Below are 23421 nucleotides of genomic sequence, written 5' to 3'. Positions count from 1 at the left end.
GAAAACGATTTTAAAATGCAAATCGTAGCTAATGAGCTGCATTTTCTGCCCATATTTTTACTTTTTTATTTGGAGCCACGGTTGAGGATATATGATCAAAATACTGGACCCCAGTCTGCCCACATCATGTAGGGACAGCTCATTTTCAACTTTTCCATTTCCTGTTCACACTGGCTCCTCTCTTCTTGTGTAAAACCTTGGGGATTCCCTTCACCTATAAAAGGGGACCTCTTCTTCCTTGAAAATGAACTCAAGCATTCAAGCCATTGATGAGAGGAATTCTTGAGGGAGTGAGTAGTAATGCCTAATTGTACTTAGCCATTAACATAAGCCTAAGCCTACACTTTCTCCTAGAGGAAGACTAGCCATCCTTGTATGCTATCCTTGGCAGATCAACTCTAATCAAAGAAGGGCGTGGACTTGGCGTATCAATCAAAGTTGAATTCTCCCCTCTTCTTCTCTCTCCATCAATAATGGTGCCGAAGGGTTTGTCAAGTAAGATGTGTTCTACATTGATGTTTTCTTGATTTCTTGTTGTTTTCTTTTTCATCTCTAACCCATTATATATATATATCTAATCTCATCTCCTTAACCAAACCTATCTCTCTCACTCTTAGTAATTCATCCTCTCTACAAATTTTAGGTTCTCCTTGCTACAGGTACATCTCTCCCCGCAGTATCCTTATTGCCTACAGGCAAGAATAGGGCTTGGGAGGGAAACTTCTCATCTCTTCACTTCTCTTATATCTACATTTCTCACATACTATCCTAGATTAATAACCCACATGATGATAATTTCTATCGCTTTCACTCTGTACGATCTATTAGAATTAACGTATGGATTAGTCGTAAAATACACTTTCAACAACGTATAGTGTTTCTCTTTGGCCCAGAAAGGCTCAATGAAATACTTCTATCACCGGATCCCATCATACTACCTCCCATAGACTATAACTTTTCTTTTGACGTAAGCGTAGTTATCTTGCTTTGAACCAAGAGGATTTGTACACACAATTAATCCCAATCACTAGACAAAATATATATATTATGGTAAACACAAAACTACAATTCCAAAGAACAATTCGTAGCATATTTGGTCAGCCAAGATTGAATTCCATTAACTCATCTATTAACCCTTTCATATTACCCATGATACGATATGACCATAGCCTTGATGTTTTCATCTTTGTGTTATTTTGACATTCTCTTTTGTGTTCTTTCTTTGTGCGTGTGAGTGCAAGAGAGAATGGGTGGGCTTCTTTGATTGTACTTCTTTCCAAACCCTAGTCTTCATGGAATCTATGGTTTAACTCCTTCATATAGTTTTTGTTGAGTTCTCTCACAAACTCTCACAGCCATAAGCCCGGTGCTTTCCTGGCAAGACCACAAATTTCTCGACAACGTGCCCAATTCTCCTTATCTTTTGGCGTATGGGATGAGCTCCTTCCTTGATTGGAATGTGGATTCCCTCTCCATAAAAGCCTCTAATTTCCTCATAAGAAGTGATGAATAATTGGGGAAATTGTTGTATCATATGTAGGTACTCACCCTTCTCATGACTAGTCAAGTCGGGAGACAACATACCTTGTATCAACTCCTATTTGACATTAGGTTGAACTTTGGGTTGCATCAGCTCTTCAATTTGCTCATAAGGACTAGAGATATCCTCATTCTCCATAAGGCCAATAAATCTTTGTTTCTCATCATGCTCTTCTTCAAGAAACAAGGAGGAAACATCTAGATCACTATCGCTGCTATCTTCCACTTCACTGCCATCATCCCCATTGTCTTCTTCTTCACTTGAGGACTCTTCTTCATCACTTTTCTCATCAAAATCAGCATCCAAAGATTTCTTGCTAGCCATGTCAAACTTCTTGTTATCACCCCTTCTATTGTAGAGAGTGATGGTACCATGTCCCCAATCATGTATAGCTTTGGTTGCCTGTAACCATGGTCTTCCAAGGATGAGAGGGAAAGCACCAATACCTACGGGCATAACATGACAATTGACCAGCACTTTAACATCAAATACATCCATCTCCAAGTCCTTTACAACTCCCAAGCATCTCACCCTTGATTGGTTGGCAAGCTTTATGCAAAAACCTGAATTCTTCACCATGTTGAGTCCCAACTTTGATACACAACCTGAATTCTACACCATGTTGAGTCCCAACTTTGATACACAAGCTTGAGTAATAACACATACCTGTGCACCTCCATCAATATAAGCCTCTCCAATGCACTTCCTCTTATGCCATGCATCCATAGTGGGGCATATATCAGGTAGCTCATTCAAAGATAGGACTCTCACTGACCCCTTGTAGGCTCCTTCTTCATGGGGTTGACTACGTGCTTCCATTGCCTCTTTAACTTGGGACACATCTCCATGAGTTGCCCAAAGGTAACATCAGCCTTTCTACCCACCAAATCTGCCCTTAAACTATAATTTGGTTGCCCTTCTCCCAAAGGAAAGTCAGATGCATTGTAATGTTTCCTGGGCTTTCTCTTCTTCTTCTCTTTACCTGTACCTGTTTCCCTCTTTTATGGCTGGGACTTGCATCACTCATGTCATGATCTCTTGTAACCCTCTTACCTACAGGCATGACCATAGCTCCCAAATCATCCTCTTTCTTCTCCAAACGGATTATGCTTACCACTTTTGTTTTGCCCTTTTCTTCTGCTGTCAATCCACTTGGTCCTGCTTCCCGTTTAATCTCAATACCATAATCTTGAGCTCGAGAAGGAATTTGTGGAGAAAGAGGAAACATGTCACCACCCATTCTCTTTGGCTTGTCACATTGAGGGCTTTTTTGACCCGATTCACCACAATTGTAACATTGAAACATATCCCCTCTTCCAACCATGCCTCTTCCTCTACCACCTGTATAACCCTCATTGCTTCCATAACCACGTCCATATCCATAGCTTTGACCTCTTCCACCTCCCATCATATGCACACTAAGATTCTTCATAAGACCGACAACCTCTTGCATCTCCTTGCGAAAGGCATTCACATCATGAGAAGCTTGTTGAACATAACCTGGCTCCTTGATGAGGACCCTTGGTTGCTCTACCACTTTCACTTCAAGATTTGGCTCGACATTGATTCCAAGTTGATGAAGACGCTCTGCTTTCCACTCTTTATTCTTTGCAATTTCAACTACCTCCTCAAAGGTCCTTGGCTGCTTGAGCTCTACCTTCAAGCGTAGGTTACTCCTCAAAATTGCAAGAAACCTGTCCTTCTTCAACATGGCTGGAGGAATTTTAGCCCCGAAAGATGTACACCACTTTGTCCATAATGCATTGAATGCCTTGACAAAGTCTTCTATGGTTTGGCCTTCACCTTGTACTAAGCCTTGAATAGACTGCCATACCTTTTGTGGGTCTTCCACCTGTTGAAAGTGTGTAAGAAAAGCATGCATTACCATTTCATAAGTCATAACTTGAGGAGGTTGGGCTGATTTTAGATCCTTTTCGTAGCCTTCCAACCATTCCCTAGTATCTCCCTTCAAACAGAAATAGAAGATTCGCAACACCAACGCTAGGTCTTGCTTTGTCAGCAAGAAGGCAAGCAAAATCCATTCTCTCAATGAAAGCTTTGGAACTTTCATTTGATTTCCCATTAAACTCCGGAAAATTAAATGCCATGTCTTCAAAACCTGTAAACTGAAGGTAACTTGAAGCGATTCCTTGGTGGCGGGCACCAAAACACTGTTGGGAACAAGCAAACTGAAACACCTCTATAGTGATGTCACCCAAGAGCGTTGAAAGAGAAGTACAGGACACCAAAAGCTTTGCAAAATATTTTTGAAACACCACCAATCCAATAGGAGTAGACCCTTGGGAATTTACTAGCTGTCGCCCACCCAATGTCACTTAGGAGCAAAACCCTGTCAAAGCACGGATTTACAGCACACGCCGACCAATGCAGATGAAGACGAGAGCCTCTCCTTTCACAATCAAACATCACAAATCCATAACTTCAACATCAATTCCACAATTCGTAGATACATTCCCTCCGAATCTGTCTACACACAATTTGCCACTAGGTTGCCATAGCCATAACCCTGCAGAGAACTAGTCGTAACCTGAAGAGAACAACTCCAATTGGGGCACTTTAAAGCTTGAAAAAAATATTGAAAAATGACTGGAGAGAAAGCTGAAGATAACCAAAATTGATTCCATATGCCTCCATGAGGAAAATTGACGCGAACAGAAAGCTATCCCAACACGACTACAGGGTGAAAGCATGTTAACCTGTCGCGCTTTTTGTGCTAGTTAGCAGTTTCAAGTTAGCACATCTTCGAAACATTGGGCGTCCGGTAAATTTTTTACAAATAATATCAAAATTTTCCCAGGTTGTACATTTGGATTACTTGTTTCAAGTGCTTTCTATTGATATATCATATGTCATAGATCTTGGAGATGTAGCTCAAGTTATTGTACTAGTTAGCATATGTCAAAATTGTGCTAGTTAGCATTGTCCGAGACATGAAAAAGCATGACAGGTTAACATGATTTCACCCTACACGTAGAGAAGGCTAGTCGGGGCAAAAAACTGCATCCAAGAGCACCAAGGAGACACAACGAGCTAAAACCTGCAAATTTCTGATGTTTGGATGAACTTTTTTAAAGTTTGTACATGAGTTTTAGTTATATACAAGGCTCACTTCAAAAAACTCACTAACAGGCACTTACAGTAGCCCAACAGCTGTCACTAGACTAGCGACTTGCAGTGCATGTACATGTGCTTGCTAAAGCAAGCTAAAAAACCCACAAAAAGAAAGTCCACACGCCCTTTTGACATCGGGCGTCATGTCCATATGGAAAAATTTACAAAAAAAAGGGGTGTCAAAAATGCGCCCAACAACGTGTAGAACTTCAAGTCAACATCATCACTCGTGGTCAGCATCTCTTCTTCATCTTCAAACCTGGCTCTTGATAACATATCTACAACAGGCTTATCTCTACCTACAATATGACAAAATTCAGGGTTAAGAGACTTGATATACGCTATCCAACGTAGCATGGAAATGTTCGGAGTAGAGCAATTTGCAATCATCCCTATCAGTGGCAAGCAATTTGTCTCTACCACAACGGAAGCTCCAGTAAAGTATTCTTTATCGGTCCTTAGAGCAGTAGCAACGCCCAAAGTGCCCTCTTAACCTGTGGATATCCTCATTGACAATAATTGAGCACCTTGGCTCCAAATCTCACTGCATACCTGTGTCCTTCAACATCATCCTGACCTATAGCCCATCCAATACCTATCGGGCTAGTGTCAACTGTTAAAATAACTGGCCTGTCACATTTATAATCAACTTTCCTCAAGGTCGGAGCCTCAAGAAGCATCTTCTTTAATTTCTTAATAGCTTGTGTGTGAACTTATTCAAAAACAAACCTCTTACCTTCCGTAGCAATTGATACCACCTCTGCAACATGGGCAAAGTGTGGCAGCCAAATACGATAGAACACACATGCGCCTAAGAATCGACGAACCTCAGTAACTGAAGAACATGTATCCTTCATCTTTTGGATTGCTTCAACTTTTGTTGGACTTGGCCTTCTTCCTTCAGAACTACACATATGTCCCACAATTAAGACCTCCTTAGCTCCAAAAGTCGATTTTTGACCTAAAAGTGTTAAGTTAACTTCTTCAAGTCTTAATAATATAGCATCACAGTCAACAATATGTTGAGCAACAAACTGTTTGCACCCCCTCTAGTCTTTTGCTTCATCTTTTGAGCCTTCTTCACAGCCCTTAATTGGTAGATCATCAATCAAAGGCATGGTAACATGTGCGATAAAGTCCCTTAATACCTTATTCATGCCGTTCATCATATGAGCTACTAAATTAGTAGCACCTTGTGGCAGAGAGCACATCCTTACCAAACCAAGAGGATTACGCATTGTAGTAAGATCCCTGCTCTCCCAAGCTAATTGGAATTGATCATATCCTGAATAAAGATCGCCCATGGAGTTAATAGATCTACCTGCAAAGGCCTCAGCAAATTCATCCACAATTGGGCCATTACCCACATTGCGGATTGTTACTTTGTTAACCGGTTGCATATCCTGAATGAATCTTAATGTACCATTTTTCTTCGGAACAGTAAACCATCGATTAGAATACGGAGCACATGACGGCTCCAAAACTCCCATTTGGATCTTTTCATTAAGCAAATTGATGAGCTTTGGCAAGTGAGCTTTAGGAACTGGAATAGGACGCAAGCTCCATGGCATGTGTGGAACAATGAAAATAACCATTGGTGAAACAACACTCGAATCCACACACCCTATCTTAGTTGGCTCAAAATCAAAAGCTTTACCATGTTTTTTGAGCATACCTTGAAAACATTGGATCTCCTCTTCATTGAGGAAACCGTCTTCTCCAACCTTCAGCTGCTGCTGCAGTGTCTCCTTAGTAAACTTATGCCCTATGTTAATCGGATTTCTGAGTATAGGCTGTCGAGAAGCCTCTTTGATCATCCCATCACTTCCTTCTGGCAGCAGTGTAGCCACTGGCCTCATTTTGTTTGCAACAGTCTTGTATTTGGTCTCTACCTGCGCTTCAACAGTTTCACCTAAATCATCTTCAATATGCATAAGTGCTTTATATAAACTTAACTCATCATACATGTCCATTGAATGGACCTTGACTACTTCAGTTCCACTTTGTAACCTGTTTTTCCTCATCTCTTCAAGCACTGACATAGTATCTTCATAAGATACCTCTTCAAAGACTCCTGAAATCACATCATCAGATTCAAGCACATCACAACCCTGCAATTCACTTTGAATACCTGAAACATATTGTTTTTCTCACTTCAGCAAATCATTAAATTTTCTGAAAGACAATGAACCTTCAGATGTTAACCCCAAAAACCCCAAAGAGAAAGCTTCTCTTTGCGAGAACTTCTCCTCACTTGTACCACCATAGTCCCGCTTTATAATGGCACTCCGAGAAAATCCTATGCAAACCTGTGTTCTCTAAACTCCTTGTGTATCTTTGGCATTGGATGATCACATAGACTGTCCTTATTCCTAGCATGGTCAACACATACAGTCAAGAATTGCACTGCTTTCTTACCATCATGGCTCCGAACCCTAGCATAGGCCGAGCCATCATCCAGCACTTTGGTTTCCATTCGCACAGCCGTAATGTATGGTTGCCCCAAAATTAAAGGATAAGAGGAATGCTCCTGTATAAATAATTTTTGCTCATCACAGACATCCCCTACAGTTACCTTAACATTGCACATGCACCATAGAGGTTGCCTGGAAGCATATTGGCAGCTCGAATTCGCCAACCATGGTCCACATAAATAGGCCATTTCCCCTTTTTGTGCAAGCTTTTAGCCATCAAATTGATCTCTGATCCACGATCTATGAGTGCTAAGACCGGTTCTTCGATGTCGCCTAGCTTTACAACAATTTCGGTTGTTGCTCTTGCCCAATGAGTCCTTGAAAAGTGACTCCTTGGTATGCTTTCACTATCGTCATCTTCATTGAAATGAAATGCCTTACCTCAGGTAAGGTTGGATTTGACACCACCACAGACCTCGACTCTTCTTCTTCTTCTTCAAGATTCGCCAAATACTGTTCATAGTCGTCTAGAATTGCTTCAATGTGGCAAACCGCCTAGCTCTTCACTAACTCCGGCTCTTGTTCACTTGGTATCTGCTGCTTCCTTTTGATGATATCTATTATCTCCTCATGAAACTCACGTTTGGAAATCCCCAATGTGAGCTCCACCTTGCTATTCAGAATTCACTCTTCAAAGACTTTCTTTAAATCCGTAGCTATATTCAATGTCAGACTTGAACTTATAAGAGGGCCCCCTGGGTTTTCTTTGCTTTTTGTCTTTAGGTGCCTCCTCCATCACCACTTCAGGAGCGGGCTTTGGAGCATGACTTTCTTCTTTCTTGCTGTTGAACCTCGTTGTCCTCTTCGATGTCCCAAGAGCTTCTTCATCTCTTTTCCGCTTTTCCTCCACCATAGCCTCATTAGCTTGAGACTTCGCAATGAACGCATACACCGAGAGGGAATCCATTGGATCAGTCCACCCTGTGGTTTCTCGAACTGAATTCCCTACTTGCCGCAACTTCCCGTAAGTTACCTGTCCAATTTTTGTTGTCTTCAAAGAATAAGGCCATAGTTGACCCTTGGTACCTGCACCATCTTCATCACCCTTCCCGCAGACTTGCAGCCCATATGTAGTTTCCTCCACAAGAGAAACATTATGCTGAATCTCATCAACTATCTTCTTCATGCCGCCCCTACCAAAGTTTAGGTGGAGCATCTCACCTGTTGCCCTAAGGTGTATCTTCTTGTCCTTCCAGAACACCACATTATTTTTATATGCTTCATCAAAATCATCACATTCCTTAACATACTTGTGGTCTTCACTGTCACACCACATGCATTGGTCCCAGCCTTTGCATGGTGGCTGCTACCTAGGCTTTGATGTAGACCCCTTTGCAGCTACACCATCAAATTTAACAGCTTTAAAATTCAAATTCAATTCTTGAATACCTTTTATCAATTTGTCAAGAACTGGCTCCTCCACTCTGGGTATTGTAGAGGTTGTTTTCTCTTTAGGTTCCTCCTCCGCAACATCCATGATGTCAGCCACGATCATTTTGTCGACTCTTGTTTGTCGTTTCATGATCATGTTGACTGCTTCGGTGACTACCTTCTAGTCGGATGTTAAGCCCAATTCTCCACTTGGATCCTCTAGCAATTGCACTAAACTCTTCTGAAGTCAAGGCCTGGATGAACAGCTCAACCTTCTGATCCCTCATTGAACGTTGCTCTGTCAAGGACAATTGCTCGAATTTCTTCTCAAATTCCCATAATAACTCTCGTGCAGACAGATTTTTGTTCTTCTTCTGCACCCACTTCATGAACCTTTGCCTGGTTACTCTTTGAGAATCCTCCAGGAAGTATTCCTCCTGAAGCGCCTTCTTGAAATCCTGCCAATTCGGGCCTTGAAGCACCTGAATTTCTTTAATTTGACTCCTAAGTTCTGGCTGAGCAATCAAATGGAACCCTTCTACTGCGTTCCAATCATCAATTCCATTCTCTTCCATTGCCTGTTCATAGATATTGCAAAATTTGCTAATATCCCGACCTTCAAATCGATGCAATTTCTCGGTAACTGTGTGCCGAGCTTTACGGATCCTCTCTTGCAAATTGTACTGCTGTTGGGCAGCCTGCTGTTGTTGCATGTAAGCACAAACTGCTGCATCATTTGCTGCATGGCAGCCTCTTGCGGTGTCGACATCCTTCTTCACCACATTGCTCACCCCGGCTCGTTTCGCATCGGGTTCACCAAGAATGTCGGGGGATAAATGTGCAAAAGGTGAGCGGGGAAGGCACCGGGCCCTTGGCTGTGAGAGGTGCGCGAAACAAGGTGTAGCATATGCAATTACTGAGAATAGTATTCAAAACAAGCAGTTCGTCTAATTTCCAATTAATCGACAAAATCGATGATTAATCAATCCCTAATGGAAGATTAAATGCTCTTACAAGGAAAAATCTGGCTTAAATCAGGTGCTTAAACAAGAAATTGATGAAATTCTGCTTACTTTGCCTTATGCTCCTCAATTCGAATGGTTAATAAGCTTCGAGCAGATTTCGAATGGCTAATGAGGCTTAGGAAAGGTTTAAGACGGCTTAAGAGAGCTTATGACTCGGGTAATGAAAGCTTAGAAGATTAGGCTCGGTTTAGGAGATAGAAAATCGGTTAGGCTTAGCTTATGGTGATAGATTAGATGAAGAGAGGTTAAAAAAAAACTAAGCTTGAGGGTTAACTCCGCTCTTGATAGCTTAAGAGCTTTGGATTATGGCTTATGAAGGGGTTTAAGATTACGAGGATTAAGCAAGCTGGAAGATTCGGAGGAGAAGCTTAAGAATATCCCCGCGTATGAGGAGGAGATTAGGTGCTTCAGAATTATCAAGAGCTTAAGGGTATGGAGCTTAGGAGGAGCCCTTCCGATGATGAGGTGAAAAAATCCCAACAAACCACAGGTTTGTTCTTTTTATGGATGCATGTCCCCTCTTGCTAAATTTAGCTAGGCACCCATTAGCGACGTCGCTAATGGGTCCTCCACAAAGTGAGCACCTCAGCCCGATGCATTCATTTCATTTTTATTCTGCCAGCTGCTGCTGTTGCCCAATCTGGCACGGATCTGCAATCGACTTGAACTTTAAACTGCCATAACTTCTTCATCGTAGCTCCAATCGACGAGCCGTAAAGATAGGCGGGTAGAGCACATCGAGCACTGCATTTTAAGAGCACAATACCCCATCCGTGTTCACTTCAAGAATAACACTTTTTAGCATCATTAAGGCATGTTTTGGTCCTTTCAGCCGCATTTGAACTCGACTTGCAACCAGCCCTTAATCACTGTTCATTAAGCATATAAGCTTCAAACAAACTTAATGTCCATTTTTCTGGCATCTTTCTTTGCATGTGAGTGGAGTTGCACGACAACGCCAATAGTAAATCTATGTAAAGTTGAAGAGGAGGCATTAAAATAATAGATGATCAACGAGGTAGATGTAGAGTGGAAAGTAGCTATGGATTGGGAGTTGAGAGTTCTTCATTCTATCAATGTCACTCAACTCACTCCCAACCAAATAAATGCACAATGGCATCAACAAGTACTGCCATACCCTTTGATCAAAGTAGATCTGCTACAGGTGAAAGAGAGACTGTTTAAAGAGATGCAGCAAGAAGGTGCAGAAAATGACCACCCAAAGTGGCGGAAGAGCTGGTTGAACAAGAATCCGAGGTATCTGATTCTGCTCACAAGAGCACCTGCAAACCTTCAAAAAGACCCTACTTTTGTCCTGTACCAAGAGTAAGGACTTGGCAAGCACATGAAGCACTAACAAATAAAAGACCAACCTAGCTAAACTACCCCAAACTGCCAGCTCCAGAGTAGGGTGAAGTCAGCACAGAGGAGTACATGGTGAAAATCCTCACGGGCGTCATAAAATTTTTCAAGAGTGTACCGGACCTCTCCTGTGCCATGCTCTATAAAATTTGCAAAATGCTGCACACATGTATTCAAGCATTTCATAAGCCGGAGCAGGCAGGAGCACCATGGATGTCATTGCTATGATTTGAGCGGACAACCTTCAGAGGAGGTTCTCTACGGCTTCTACGCAAGGTGTATGTTCCTGCCGTCAAGAAATATACTCGCCTTTGAAGAATCCTTCTATACATGATTTTTTACATGGCGGACTAAAATTTTTGGACCAGTAATCAATAACTTGACATCCAGGTTCGTCGGCTACTTTGCCATAGAACTAAAAAATAAGATCACCATGCAGTTTTTGCAAGTCCTAGAAAAAGAGTGATGCCTCAGATACGAGAAAGCTTTACAAGAACTCAAAGACCGCCTTGCCAGTATCGTAAGCCTGAAGACTACCTCAGCCCATAAAGTTGTGTCAAGGGACAACACAGGCGAGGAGGGGGGGGAATGTTAGCAACAAGATAACTCGGACATTAAAAGCTAGCTCGAACAACATTTTTTGGAGCTCTCATCATTGTAAAAACATTTATTATTTTGATAAATCGAGAATATTGTAACTCCTACTTCACAGATAACTTTGTAATTGATGAGCCGGGGCTACAAGCTTCCTAGATTATTAGTTTTGACCACCAAAAACCTTGGCTAAGGTATAAAAGCCAACTTTTGTAATATTTTTATAAGATTTTGGATAAGAAATACACATCGTGAGCTAACGGTGCTCACTTCTTGCACTCTCCCACTTCCTACTCCCTCCCCGGTTGTCACATTGCAGTCGCGTCTGTTGCGTTGCAACCGTAGGTGAGAGCTCTACGCATTGGCGTAAGCATTTCACGGTATTTCGTAGCTTTTGGCGTCGCTGACCGCGGCTAATTTCATCATAACTAGGAATTTACACTCTTAAATAAATAACTAAGTATAGGCGGGGTATTGGGGCATTATTGCTAAGCATTTAGATGCATTCTGGGTCGAAAACAACTAGGTCAAAATCTCACTATTGTTAATAATCGCGTTTTTTGCACTTCATCGAAAGTGGGATTTGAGACCATAAGCATTTGTGCATAGGTCTTATAGAATTGTCCTAAAAGTTTCATTACGTTTGGATGTCATTTGATGCTGTAATGGATGTGAATTGTTTGCCGATGAGCGTTTGGCTCTTGGTGATTTCGGTCATTTGAGTGTAGCTTGAGTTAGATGCGAGTTGTTAGTTGTTTTCCAAGAGATTGACACCCTCTTGTAGCCTCCATGCACTAGTCGAGTCAGCTTCATCCCATGGATTGACAATTATTCGTGGTTCTCGCTAAATCTGCAATAAGATAGGAGTGAGGTTAGACGCACGTCCCACAAGAGGTAACTAAACAAATAATCAACATTCGACTTTCTAAAGTTTTTAGAACACGCAAGAATACTTCTTTTGAACTTTTTGTGAAAGTGACTTGTTGACATGTCACATTAGCAGAGTTCTTGTATCTATTTATCGACGAGAAATATTCAATATATCCATATGATTATGGACAAAGTCCTTGACTTGTTGAAATGCCTCATCATTAACCAACCCCACCATAATTGGTGATAGAGGTTGAAAATCGTTCATAAGCATGAAGGGATTAAACTTAATCGTAATATGCTTTGCATCATATTAACAAACTCCAAACTAGAGAGGTAATCTTCCAATTGAATTGTTTCACGCTAATGTAGGTTCTTAGCATATCCTCTAGCACTTAATTAACATTTGCAAGTGTTAAGGTTCAGGCCATCTAGCCGGACACCCATCACATTGACCATACTAACCTTATCTATTTCTTTTAATCATATAGAACAATAAGGAGTTATAAAGTAATTCCAAATCCTCACCGAGAGCTCCAACCACATTGTGCTCATGTCTGATCTTCTTCTCCCTTGCACTCCACACACATTGCGCACTCTTCAAGTGGTATTGCAGTTTGGAGTGAAGGTCTTGTATCATTGCAATGTCGTGGAGGGAGAATAGGACGAAGCTATAAAATTTTTCAAAATTATCTTGTAGCTAAAATTTGACTAAGTAAAAGATCGATTTTAGCTTGGTTCCATAATCCTTGCTGTAAATGTCATGGTCTACTGGAAGGTGCCATTATTTTGAGGTGCCAAAACTGATAGATCTACATTTACGTTACTTAAACTATTGAACCTACATTTATGGCGGTATGTGTAAAATGATGAATCTACACTAATGCTATCTAAATCGGTGGATCTATATTTATGGTTGTACTATCTAATTGGCAATCTGCACTAGCATTACCTAAACTAGTAGATTTGCACTAAATAATTTGGTGTTGCTTAAATGGTGAATTGACACCATGTTGACGCTTGTACACTGCCTAAATTAGCAAATTTGTGTACTTGTGACCAAGGCAAATCATAAGATATAAACTAATTTATCACTTGTTTGACACAAATTTGAGTATGTTGGGTAATGAAATACTTACGAGATGTTATCGATTATTCCAAATCACCTTATGTGATATGGTTTAATTTAGAAGTAATTAAAATGCTTACGGTGGATAGACCAACGAGGCATTCATCATAATGAAAAGATTCATCATAGCAATTAGCAATAAGTATTAGAGAAAATATAAATGTAAAAGGAAATAAACTTGCTTGATTGATCAAAATGAGAGTGAATTACAAGTTAAGCATGGTGGCCTTATAATGAAAGGTGGCAATAAATGATGAAAAGTGATATACACCATATGTGGAAAAATGTCAAGTAGCATGTGGGCTATGTAATGAAAATTTATAGATAATTATTTATTGGAGGTGGCAAAAGAATAAGTGAATTATGGACTATGCAAAAGGATAACAAGTTTATGGATATTTCATTATTAAAGTGCTCTTTATGAGCTATGGTCACTTTATGTGTGGGCAGACAATTTGTAATCATTTTAAGCATTCAAGAAATTTGTAAGTAAATATGTGCAAGAGGAAAATGCTCACTCTTGCACCGGGGGGGGGGGATTGCACCCAATGTCTGTGTCTTCTTTCTCTTCTCACATCTCCTCTCTCAACGTGCCTGTGTAGCACTCCGCTATCGGAGATGTGCCTGCATGTGCTCTCCTACTTCTCTCTCTCTCTCTCAAATCGTGTACTATTTCTCAATTGTACATATGTGCATTTTGCCAAGTATGCAGATATGTTGATTCAATTGTCTGCAACATGCTATTTGTGTATTTTGCAGGCCCTCTGTGCACTTGACTACAACAGTGGTATCAAAGCAACAAGGCTACGATCTTGTTAACAATCGATCAAAGAGATCGAAAATTGGCATTTGAACAAGGATATAATTATGCACTAGAGCTGAGTGCACTTACATAATTATTTTTTGGTTAATTTAAATATTTTTGTTTTATTCCTCTTTCATGTTACCTATTTCTTGTAAATCTTTGGATGCCTCAATGTTTAATCCTTCATTAATTTGTAATCAGTGAAAGTTATCCTAATAGGATATAAAAATTATGATATTTTATATATTGAGTAAAATCTAATTATTGCTAATACCTCAGTTAGCGCTCGATAGATATTGATATAGCTTGTTAAAACAGTGGTAAGATGGACATGAGGCTAGATATGATTAAGAAGAATATGTCATTAGATTGAGGATGTGTATAGTACAAGAAGAAGTTCTTCATATCAACGGAGGCTTAGTTAATCCTTACCTTGGCTCCCAAGAGACCAATTCCAAGAGAAGTAGAAGAAGAAGGCATGGTGAGATGTAAGAAGAAGGATGGTAGAAGAAGAATTGGAGAAAATTTAACATTGTAGACACAATCCTAAGAGACCTCAAGAATTGTTTTGAATGAGTTTCATTAAAGATCTAATGGATATGGGAAACAACCCCAAGTGACTACAAAGTCTCAAAATTTGAAGGACCTGTGTAGCATCTTGATAAAACCCATCACTCGGCAAACTCAACATATGAAGCGGAGTAGGCATGATGGAGTAATAGACTAAGGGGCCAGCATTATCGTGCTCTAGTAAGGTAAGGGGCAACCATTACCAAGGTTGTAGTAGCATCAAACCAATGCACTCTTTGACCACCCCACAATGGACATCTTTATTGTTTGACAGTGATAGTAGGGTGGGCCTTATTCGGCGGTGGTTTTTGTTAGCTCCATAGTCGTCAACACAATAGCGGCAATAGCCCGACAATGTGCATGGGAGGCACATACCCATGTAGCCACCACCCATTCCACCCATGCAAACAAAAACGTTTGTGGTGGTAGGCAAGAAATTGACAACAACAAAGAGCGGTTTGAGCTCGTGAGTTCGTAGCCTGCTAAAATTAGGCATGCCAACCTTTTGCTCAGCCGTTATCCCAAAGACAATGACTATCAGTTTAATAAAAAAGGGTCGCTAAGCACTCATGCAAAAGAAAAAGAATTGCCTCTATATATATCTCTCGCTCTCTCTTCTTTCTACCAACTCTCCTTTGACTCCAGTTGCCTACCCAGTAGCACTTGCACTGCTTTGCGCCCCATTTTCCACATGATATCACCGTATGACTGGCACACACATAAACCTGGTTTTTCTCTACGTTGTGGGTGTGCTGATGATCATGGTGGAGAGAGACGGGAAAAAAACAATAGATAGCTACGACCCTTGCAGTGTGAGGAAATGCGGGTCTTTTTGACCATCATCATCATTTTAAGAAAGCGATGGCCTTACACATGCGCATAGGAGGGCTACATCTGTTGCTTGAGATTTTAGACAAGTGCAAGTTGTTTGATGGAAGGGCAACAATTGCAAACTACCATATAATAGGAAATTTGTGGCTTGTCCTGCTATCACAAATATAAATTTACATGTGCAAAGATGCCTAAATGCCCTACTTATCCATTTTCTTGATTCTACTTTGCATGCATTTGCACATAGCATCTGCTTCTAATGTTTTTTGATTGCATAACCAAATGATGACAAGATTTTATACGCATAGCATTTTTCTCCGAGAATGCAAAGCAATACAAGCAAGATAGAACAGACCCAAGAGTTGAAAAACATTGAAGTAAAGTTGGTCTCTTCTTTCAAAATTCATCTTTTTCTTCCATTCCTATTGCAATAGTTGAAATGATTAGCGCAATCTAATGATGAGCAAGTATATTGATCCAACTAAAAATTCTTTAGGTGTATAACATTTATGAGGAGACACCTTCTTGAGATCCTATGAAAATGAGAGATCAGATTGTTTACAATGTAATGTGTCTAATTCCTTATGGGATGGTAGGGTGTGGTTTACACACCATGAGGCCTTCCACCTCATTGCTCACTAGTCGTGATTAGCGTTTTATGCATTAAAGCTTCATGATGGGGCAAACCTAACTTATGCCCCTAGTAAACTCTCCCTTAGTCCACATGCATGATTACATATCCAAAATGATTCCCACATATGTATGCATGACCCATGGACCTTTCTAGCACCTTTCATGCATAATGGAGCCAATAGATAGGCCAAAACAGCCCCAAAAGGGTGTACATGAGTTTTCAACTAGTACTCTCCTCTTTGGTTAATTTTGAATGATCTCTCGCACCTCATTGATGATGTCACTCAACCTACCACTTTTCTTCTCCTATATATTGAGATCATTTCTATGCTCACAGAAAATGTACCTTGATGCTACATTGAGAACTTGACCAATTTTGTCATTTTGTGTTCTTAAGCATTCTCTATTATTATTAGGATTAGTGTTGTCAAATCTATGAATGGGACATTAACCCGTCCTCCTTAACCACACTTATCTATCACGTCAAATTTTTAAACTATGTCCAATGCTCAACTCCCACTTATACTTGGATATATTCTCTTGACTGACCAACCTCTCATATGCCCCTCTTTTAGCCATCCCCTTTTTGCCTCTTGCCTCCACCGTATGCACAAGCTGGGAAAATGATTTGTAAACATCCTATACTCATGCATCTTGAAGGTTTCTCATGATGCAAGTGTAAACTATATGGTTTCAAGGTAAAAAAGAGGCTATTGTTTTCTAAGTTGCCTAATAATTCATAAGCTAGGTAATTTAATAATTGAGTTATTGATAAAAGGGCTTTTGACAATAACTAATAAAGCCAGGTTACATATACACAATGTTTGATTTTGTGGTTTTGATTACATTGAAGGATAAATCTGAAATCTATATTGATAGGTTTTGAGGTTGTAAATTGAAGGAACTTGCCCGTGAAAAATGAGCTCAAATAGAGTTGAGGTATTTCCTTTGCCTAGATTTTCTTAGAGGAGAAGATGATGTATGTGAGCTGATTGTGAAGTCTTTTACTCAAGATCATGCAGCATTTATTAGACAAGGACAAAAATGTCTCTGATTCAAATGCGGCAAAGAGTCCAAGCTCAATGGCTAAAGGTTTGGGCTCCCCTCTAGCATGGCATGGCAGGCCAACATCTCCTGCCCGTGCCTCAACACTTAATTAACAAGAGACAATTAGAGAAGTCTCTTTTGAAGCTCAAAGGCCACACACTAGAGCACAAAAGTGGACTTTGTCTCCACTGAATCATGCTTAGTCATTAGATGCAATGACCAAAACATTAGAAAGATCTCTCAACAATGCTTTGATGGCATGTTCATTTCCTCTAGGGGGCAATCAAAATCTCCTCTCAACATTTTACTCTTCCACATCCAGCTCATCACTTGGCTATCCAGATGCCTCGCACAATGACATGAGATATCTCACTAATGCATCAGGAACGTCAAGTGGCTCTGCTCAGTTGCCACCATTGGCAATTGGTAGACTATGAGAAGAGGCCATTGCATCACAAGAAGCTCAAAGCATGCATCAGGTCCTCAAGTGTGGTTTTGATGTTTGTGGTGATGGGATAGACATGCAAAGGCTCCCTTGATACTTGCAGCTCTTGCAGCATCTAGAGACCGTTGTTTTGTGGCATCAATCAATCCATTGGAGAGCTTATGCCAATGAAACATTTGAAGTTTCAAAACATGACTAATGATGAAGAGAAAGCTTTTTACATGACTTGTCTAGAAAGAGAAATCTCGTTATATAAAGAGATAAGACACAAACATATTGTTGGTTACATAGATATGGACAAAGATGAAGAGGCAGTGTTCTTTATATATTTTTGGACGATGTTTTTTAGCGGATCTATTCAAAGCATGCTAGAAAGATTTGGCACATTTAGTGAGTCTCTTGTTCCTGTCTACAAAACACAATTACTTCTTGGTCTTGAGTATCTTCATAAGAAAAAAAGTTTTCATAGAGATATCAAAGCTGGAAACATGCTTGTTGATTCTAATGTTTTTGTGAAATTGGCTGCCTTTGGAGTATCTAAAACATTTCATGAGGACACAATAACTGATGCTTGCAAATCCATCAAAGAGTCTATTTTTTGGATGGCACCAAAAGTTATAATAGGAGACAATTATGTACGTCATGTAGATATATGGAGTGTAGGATGCATGGTGATCAAGATTCTTATTGCCATCATGTATATCTAAACACATGAGTTGAAGTAACTTAGAATCATTGTCAAAACTTGTTTTCCTACTCAAAAAATGCATATTATAAAAGAGCTAAGCACGACAAACTATACCAAACCTCAGGCTTCAAAAACCTCTTACATGTGCTAGTTTAATGATCGTTATAAGTCTATACATCATACAAGATCATTCTCACTAATGAGTGGGATAATTTGTGACTAGGTTGAACAAAAACAAGGTAAGTTCTCTTCTTTTTTTGGTTTTTCTTTTACGTAGTCACTTAGCACAACATTATGCACCACCTCTTAAAACGTCTTCTTATACAACAATCCTCAATTTATTTTACTCGTTTGATAAATGCTCACTTTGTTTACTTGTTTTAAGTGATTTTGTTGTAGATATACCTAAGGAGCTACACTCAGGTAGTTTTGGACTTTTACAACAATGGAGAATACCACCAGACAACTTTAAAAGCTACTCACATGAGCTAAGGTGATGTCAAATAAAATATACTCCAATTTGATGACAAAAAGGTAGTCAATGTTTTGTCTTTTATGCCTTGCTTAGTCCATTGGTCGTGTGCACACATATTTGCATTTAGGCAGTGTGTAAATGTTCATCTTAGTGTAGATTGTCCAATTTAGGCAACACCAATTATCCGTGTAGATCCATCGATTTAGGTAGCATGAGTGCAGATTTGCTTATTTAGGCAGCATACCAGCAAACAATAGATTCTCTAGCTTAAACATTACTAGTGCAAATTTGTCGGTTTAGGTAGCACAAGTGCATATTCACTGATTTAGGTAGCACGCTTGATTAGTATTGATTCGTTGATTTAGGGAACATTGATTACAAAATCATGTTGCAGTGATTGTCCACCACTGGCCCTAGTATGATTTTGTTACCCAGGTATATAATGAACGTGATTTGGATTTGGATTTGGTGTTGGAGTTGGAGTTGGAGTTGGATTTTTGAATTTGGTTTATGATCATATGATTTCAATAGTATACATTGAATTAATGAAATTTGATTATGTAACAATGGTTGTGACGAATGATATCTACATACATTCAGACATATGACATATACTGTCTATTCTCGTGGTATGGGACATTATAATATACAGCATGTGGATGACGGTAGGCATAAGCAAATTCATTTGTTTCAGTTTATGGCTTTTTATTTTGTTCCATGATATTTTTTATACATAATTTTAACCATTATTTTTGAAGTATGATTTGCTGCTGGCCAACACCATATTAGTGAATTTGGAAATTTTCCAATAATCACTTTCAAAAGGAGCTTAAGATTTGAACACATGGCCAAAGCTTTGAGATCATGGCTCAAAAGAGATTTTCAAGTACTATCTTATAGAAGGAGTTGGCCTTTAAAAAAAGTTTGAGATTTGTCCATATGGCCAAATCTTTAAGACATCGGTGATTTTCAAATTGGCTCTAAAGTCTCAAACTCTCTAATATGGTGCTTGCAGATTCCTTACTTAGCAACTAAAGGTGGTCGCTTCCTAACGGAAAGGTATGTAATGGAAATCGATAAATAGTTATTTATTACAATTGTCATGCAATAAAAGCATAAGTGAACTATGCACTATGCAAAAGGATAGCAACTTTATGGATATTTCATTATTAAAGTGCTTTTTATGAGCAATGGTCACTTTATGTTCGGATGAACAATTTGTAATCATTTTGAGCATGCAAAAAATCTATAAGTAAATATGTGCAAGAGAAAACTGCTCACTCTTGTATGGGGGGAGATTGCACCCAGTGTTTGTGCCCTTTTCTCTTTTGACCTCTCCTCTCTCACTGTGCCTGTGTAGCATTCGTCTATAGGAGGTGCACATTAATGTGATCTCATTCTTTCTTTCCTTTTCTATCTCTCTCAGATCGTGTATTGTTTCTCAATTGTGCGTATGTGCGACTCACCAAGTATGCGAACCTATTGATTTTATCATTTGTAGCATGATATTTGTGTGTTTTTTAGGTTCTTCGTGTACCCACCAACTATAGTAGGCTATACCAAATAGGCACATGTGAGGCTTATAGGGTCCTTATGAAAAATGTGACTATACACATAAATGGTGCATGCTTGGCTTAAGGGTTTGTTCTCATCATGAGTGCAAGCTATAGGATTACCTCAACAAACGCCCTCATAATCTGAAGCTTACATGATATAGCATGGATTTTGATAAAAGAGTCTAATACAGGTTACATTAAGGAGTAACTATATAGGGCTCATAAAGATCAAATCTGATGCAAGAAAAATAGTGTAGGTCTTACCTACAAAGTATATGGTTTGAGGAAGTGTTTAAACACTTACAGATGCAAGTCATCACTTTCTTTAGGGAACTATGAGCCTCCTTCTATGCATTACCTTCCTTGATTTTTGGGAATTTGGAGGATTCTAATGTTGATGTATATGTGGGTGCACTTGGTTTTTTGAACTGGGTTGGTGCATATCTACTTCTCGTTGTGGTGAAGGCACACCTTGGTGGATGTAGTGCTTGTGTATATGAAAAGATGGATGCAATAGGTTTATACAAAATGTGGAAATAAGCTCATGCAAATCTGTTGGCTTGGGGCTACTTGGGTAATTTTTGGATTGGATAAGACATACATTGCTTTGTGCTTAGGCTTATGGAGACTTTGCCATGGAAGTAGCAAACTTTGTTCACGGTTCTTGATGCTAATGTGTTGGAGTTGTTGATGGCACAAGAGCATGGGCTTGGATAATTTGACTTTTAAATTGAAAGCCAAAAGGTGCCAAAAGGTTTCAATGGGAAGGGGTGCTTTGAATGAGATTGATTTCAAAGTAAAAAACCTTCAAGCTTGGTATATTGCAAAAGGGTAGTTGAATTTCAAACAACATTACAAAAGAAAATGTTCATTTGCTTTTAAGCCATGCATCTACACACTTTCAAAAAGAAAACAGGGGAAACACACACACACACACAAACCAAAGGTTTATGAGCAGTGTTTAGCAAATAAATAAAACAAAGAGGGGAACAAACAAACAAGCATACACACACAAAGCAAAGATTTATGAGCACGGTTAAGTAAAGAAATCAAGCATAAAAATGTATGAAAAAATTAATAAGATTTCCTTGTTCAATGCTTGGTCCAAATGAGACATAAATTTGCGCATTTGAAACATTTGGAAATCGCTTATACACACAAATGCATTTCAATAGTACAATCAAGTGGGGTAACTCGGCTTGGAGAAAGCGAGAAGAGCAAGAAACAAAACATAATCAAGAAAGTTTTAATAAAGAGAAAAATCACACAAATTTTAATGCTCAATCTTATTATCCCTAAACATTGGCTAGGGGAGTAGCCATATAGACTTGCCCAAATCCAAAGAGAGAGATACTTAGGCTTGAGATTAATTAGCTGCATTTCTAAAGAGATATGAATCAATTGAGTGCTTAGAGAGAGAGAGAGAGAGAGAGAGAGAGAGAGAGAGATCAATAAATCTAGCATAGAGGTCTAATGGATACAATTAAAAAATTCTAATTATTCATTAGCTCTGATACCATGTGTAATATCTATGGTGGATAGAACAGCGAGGCATTCATCATAATAAGAGATTCATAACAACTAGCAATAAGTATTAGAGAGAATATGCAATGTAAAATAAACTTGCTTGATTGATTAGAATGAGAGAGAGAATTGCAAGTTAAGTATGGTGGCCTTATATATGCTCAAAATAGAAGGTGGCAGTAAATGATGAAAAGTGATATGCACCACATGTGGAAAAAAGGTCAAGTACCATGTGGGCTACACCAAATAGCATGTGACTATAATTGTGTAGCATGTGTGAGGCTTACAGATTCCATAGGAAAAATGTGACTACACACATAAATGGTGCATTCTTGTCTTAAGGTTCTCACCATGAGTACAAGTTACAAGCTTATCTCAACACTAGTTTCATTCAATGTTGGACGGGCGACTCACACACCCATGAAGTGCATGCAAACACTACCTAGATCAACATAATGTCAATCGAGGACACAGATGACACGATACGCACACAGAGGAAATCTCTGTAGCTTGTCAGGCTGAGACCATCCTATACATGCAACACTCTGGAAGGCCAACTAAACCACAATCAAGAACCTCACTGCCCTCAACTACACCACCTAGCCACATACACACATACGGAAGGTAACTCACCTAATCATGCCAAATTCATACGAAACTTAAGGAACACCATCCCCTCACTAGGATACACCTGTCCCTAAGCTTCTACACTCAAAGCCCATCTGCGGAAAACGCGTAGGATGATAGAGCAGAATTTTGAAAGTGCCCGAAACTGAAATTTATGAGTACCTATGCATAGCTTATGTTGCCACGATTCTATAGACTACTAGCACGCAGAAAACAGACATCGTTTGATACACTTACGGCCACAAATAGCTCGTAGATGTGTCGACGTGTGCGCTTCGTCTCGCGTGGAATGCTTGGCGTTGTCGCGTAGCTCTCCTCTACCCTACAGCAATGGTGCAGTCAGATCTCCAATGTGTTGAGCGAGCCGGGCGTAGCGAGAGGATAAAGCTCACGCTCACTCTCTTTCTCTCTCACACACAGTAGACGACAGCGCTAAAGTTTTGATTATGATTAAAAGTCCTTTTTACAAAATGACCTAGGTACCTTATATACTAAGGCTACCTTAGGTTTAACCAAAAAATGGGGTTGAAAGGGTCAAATGGCTTTGTATTTACAATTTGGAAGTGCCATTGCACCCCGGCTTCTGAAACTAGAATAACTACTCATTACAAATGACGTTTATAGCCATAATCCGTAGCATTTCATAACTCGCAAAAGATAAGACTTTGGTACAAAACTTGAGTTATGTTGTGTTGTTGACCCAGCGGTCAACATTCCCCCCTT

The 23421-nt window shown here is 39.6% G+C and overlaps 2 pseudogenes; both read left to right on the top strand.

Moving 5' to 3' along the window:
• Positions 1 to 17352: 17352 nt before the first annotated feature.
• Positions 17353 to 17922, top strand: LOC147464828 (uncharacterized; annotated as a pseudogene).
• Positions 17923 to 17959: 37 nt separating this feature from the next.
• LOC147464827 (mitogen-activated protein kinase kinase kinase 2 pseudogene) lies at positions 17960 to 18535 on the top strand (annotated as a pseudogene).
• Positions 18536 to 23421: the final 4886 nt, after the last annotated feature.

Source organism: Adiantum capillus-veneris, chromosome 1, assembly GCF_014529385.1.
Source record: "Adiantum capillus-veneris isolate H3 chromosome 1, ASM1452938v2, whole genome shotgun sequence".
Classification (NCBI taxonomy): Eukaryota; Viridiplantae; Streptophyta; class Polypodiopsida; order Polypodiales; family Pteridaceae; genus Adiantum; species Adiantum capillus-veneris.
Note: the sequence above shows the minus strand (reverse complement) of the source record. Positions and strands in the feature narration are given on the sequence as shown.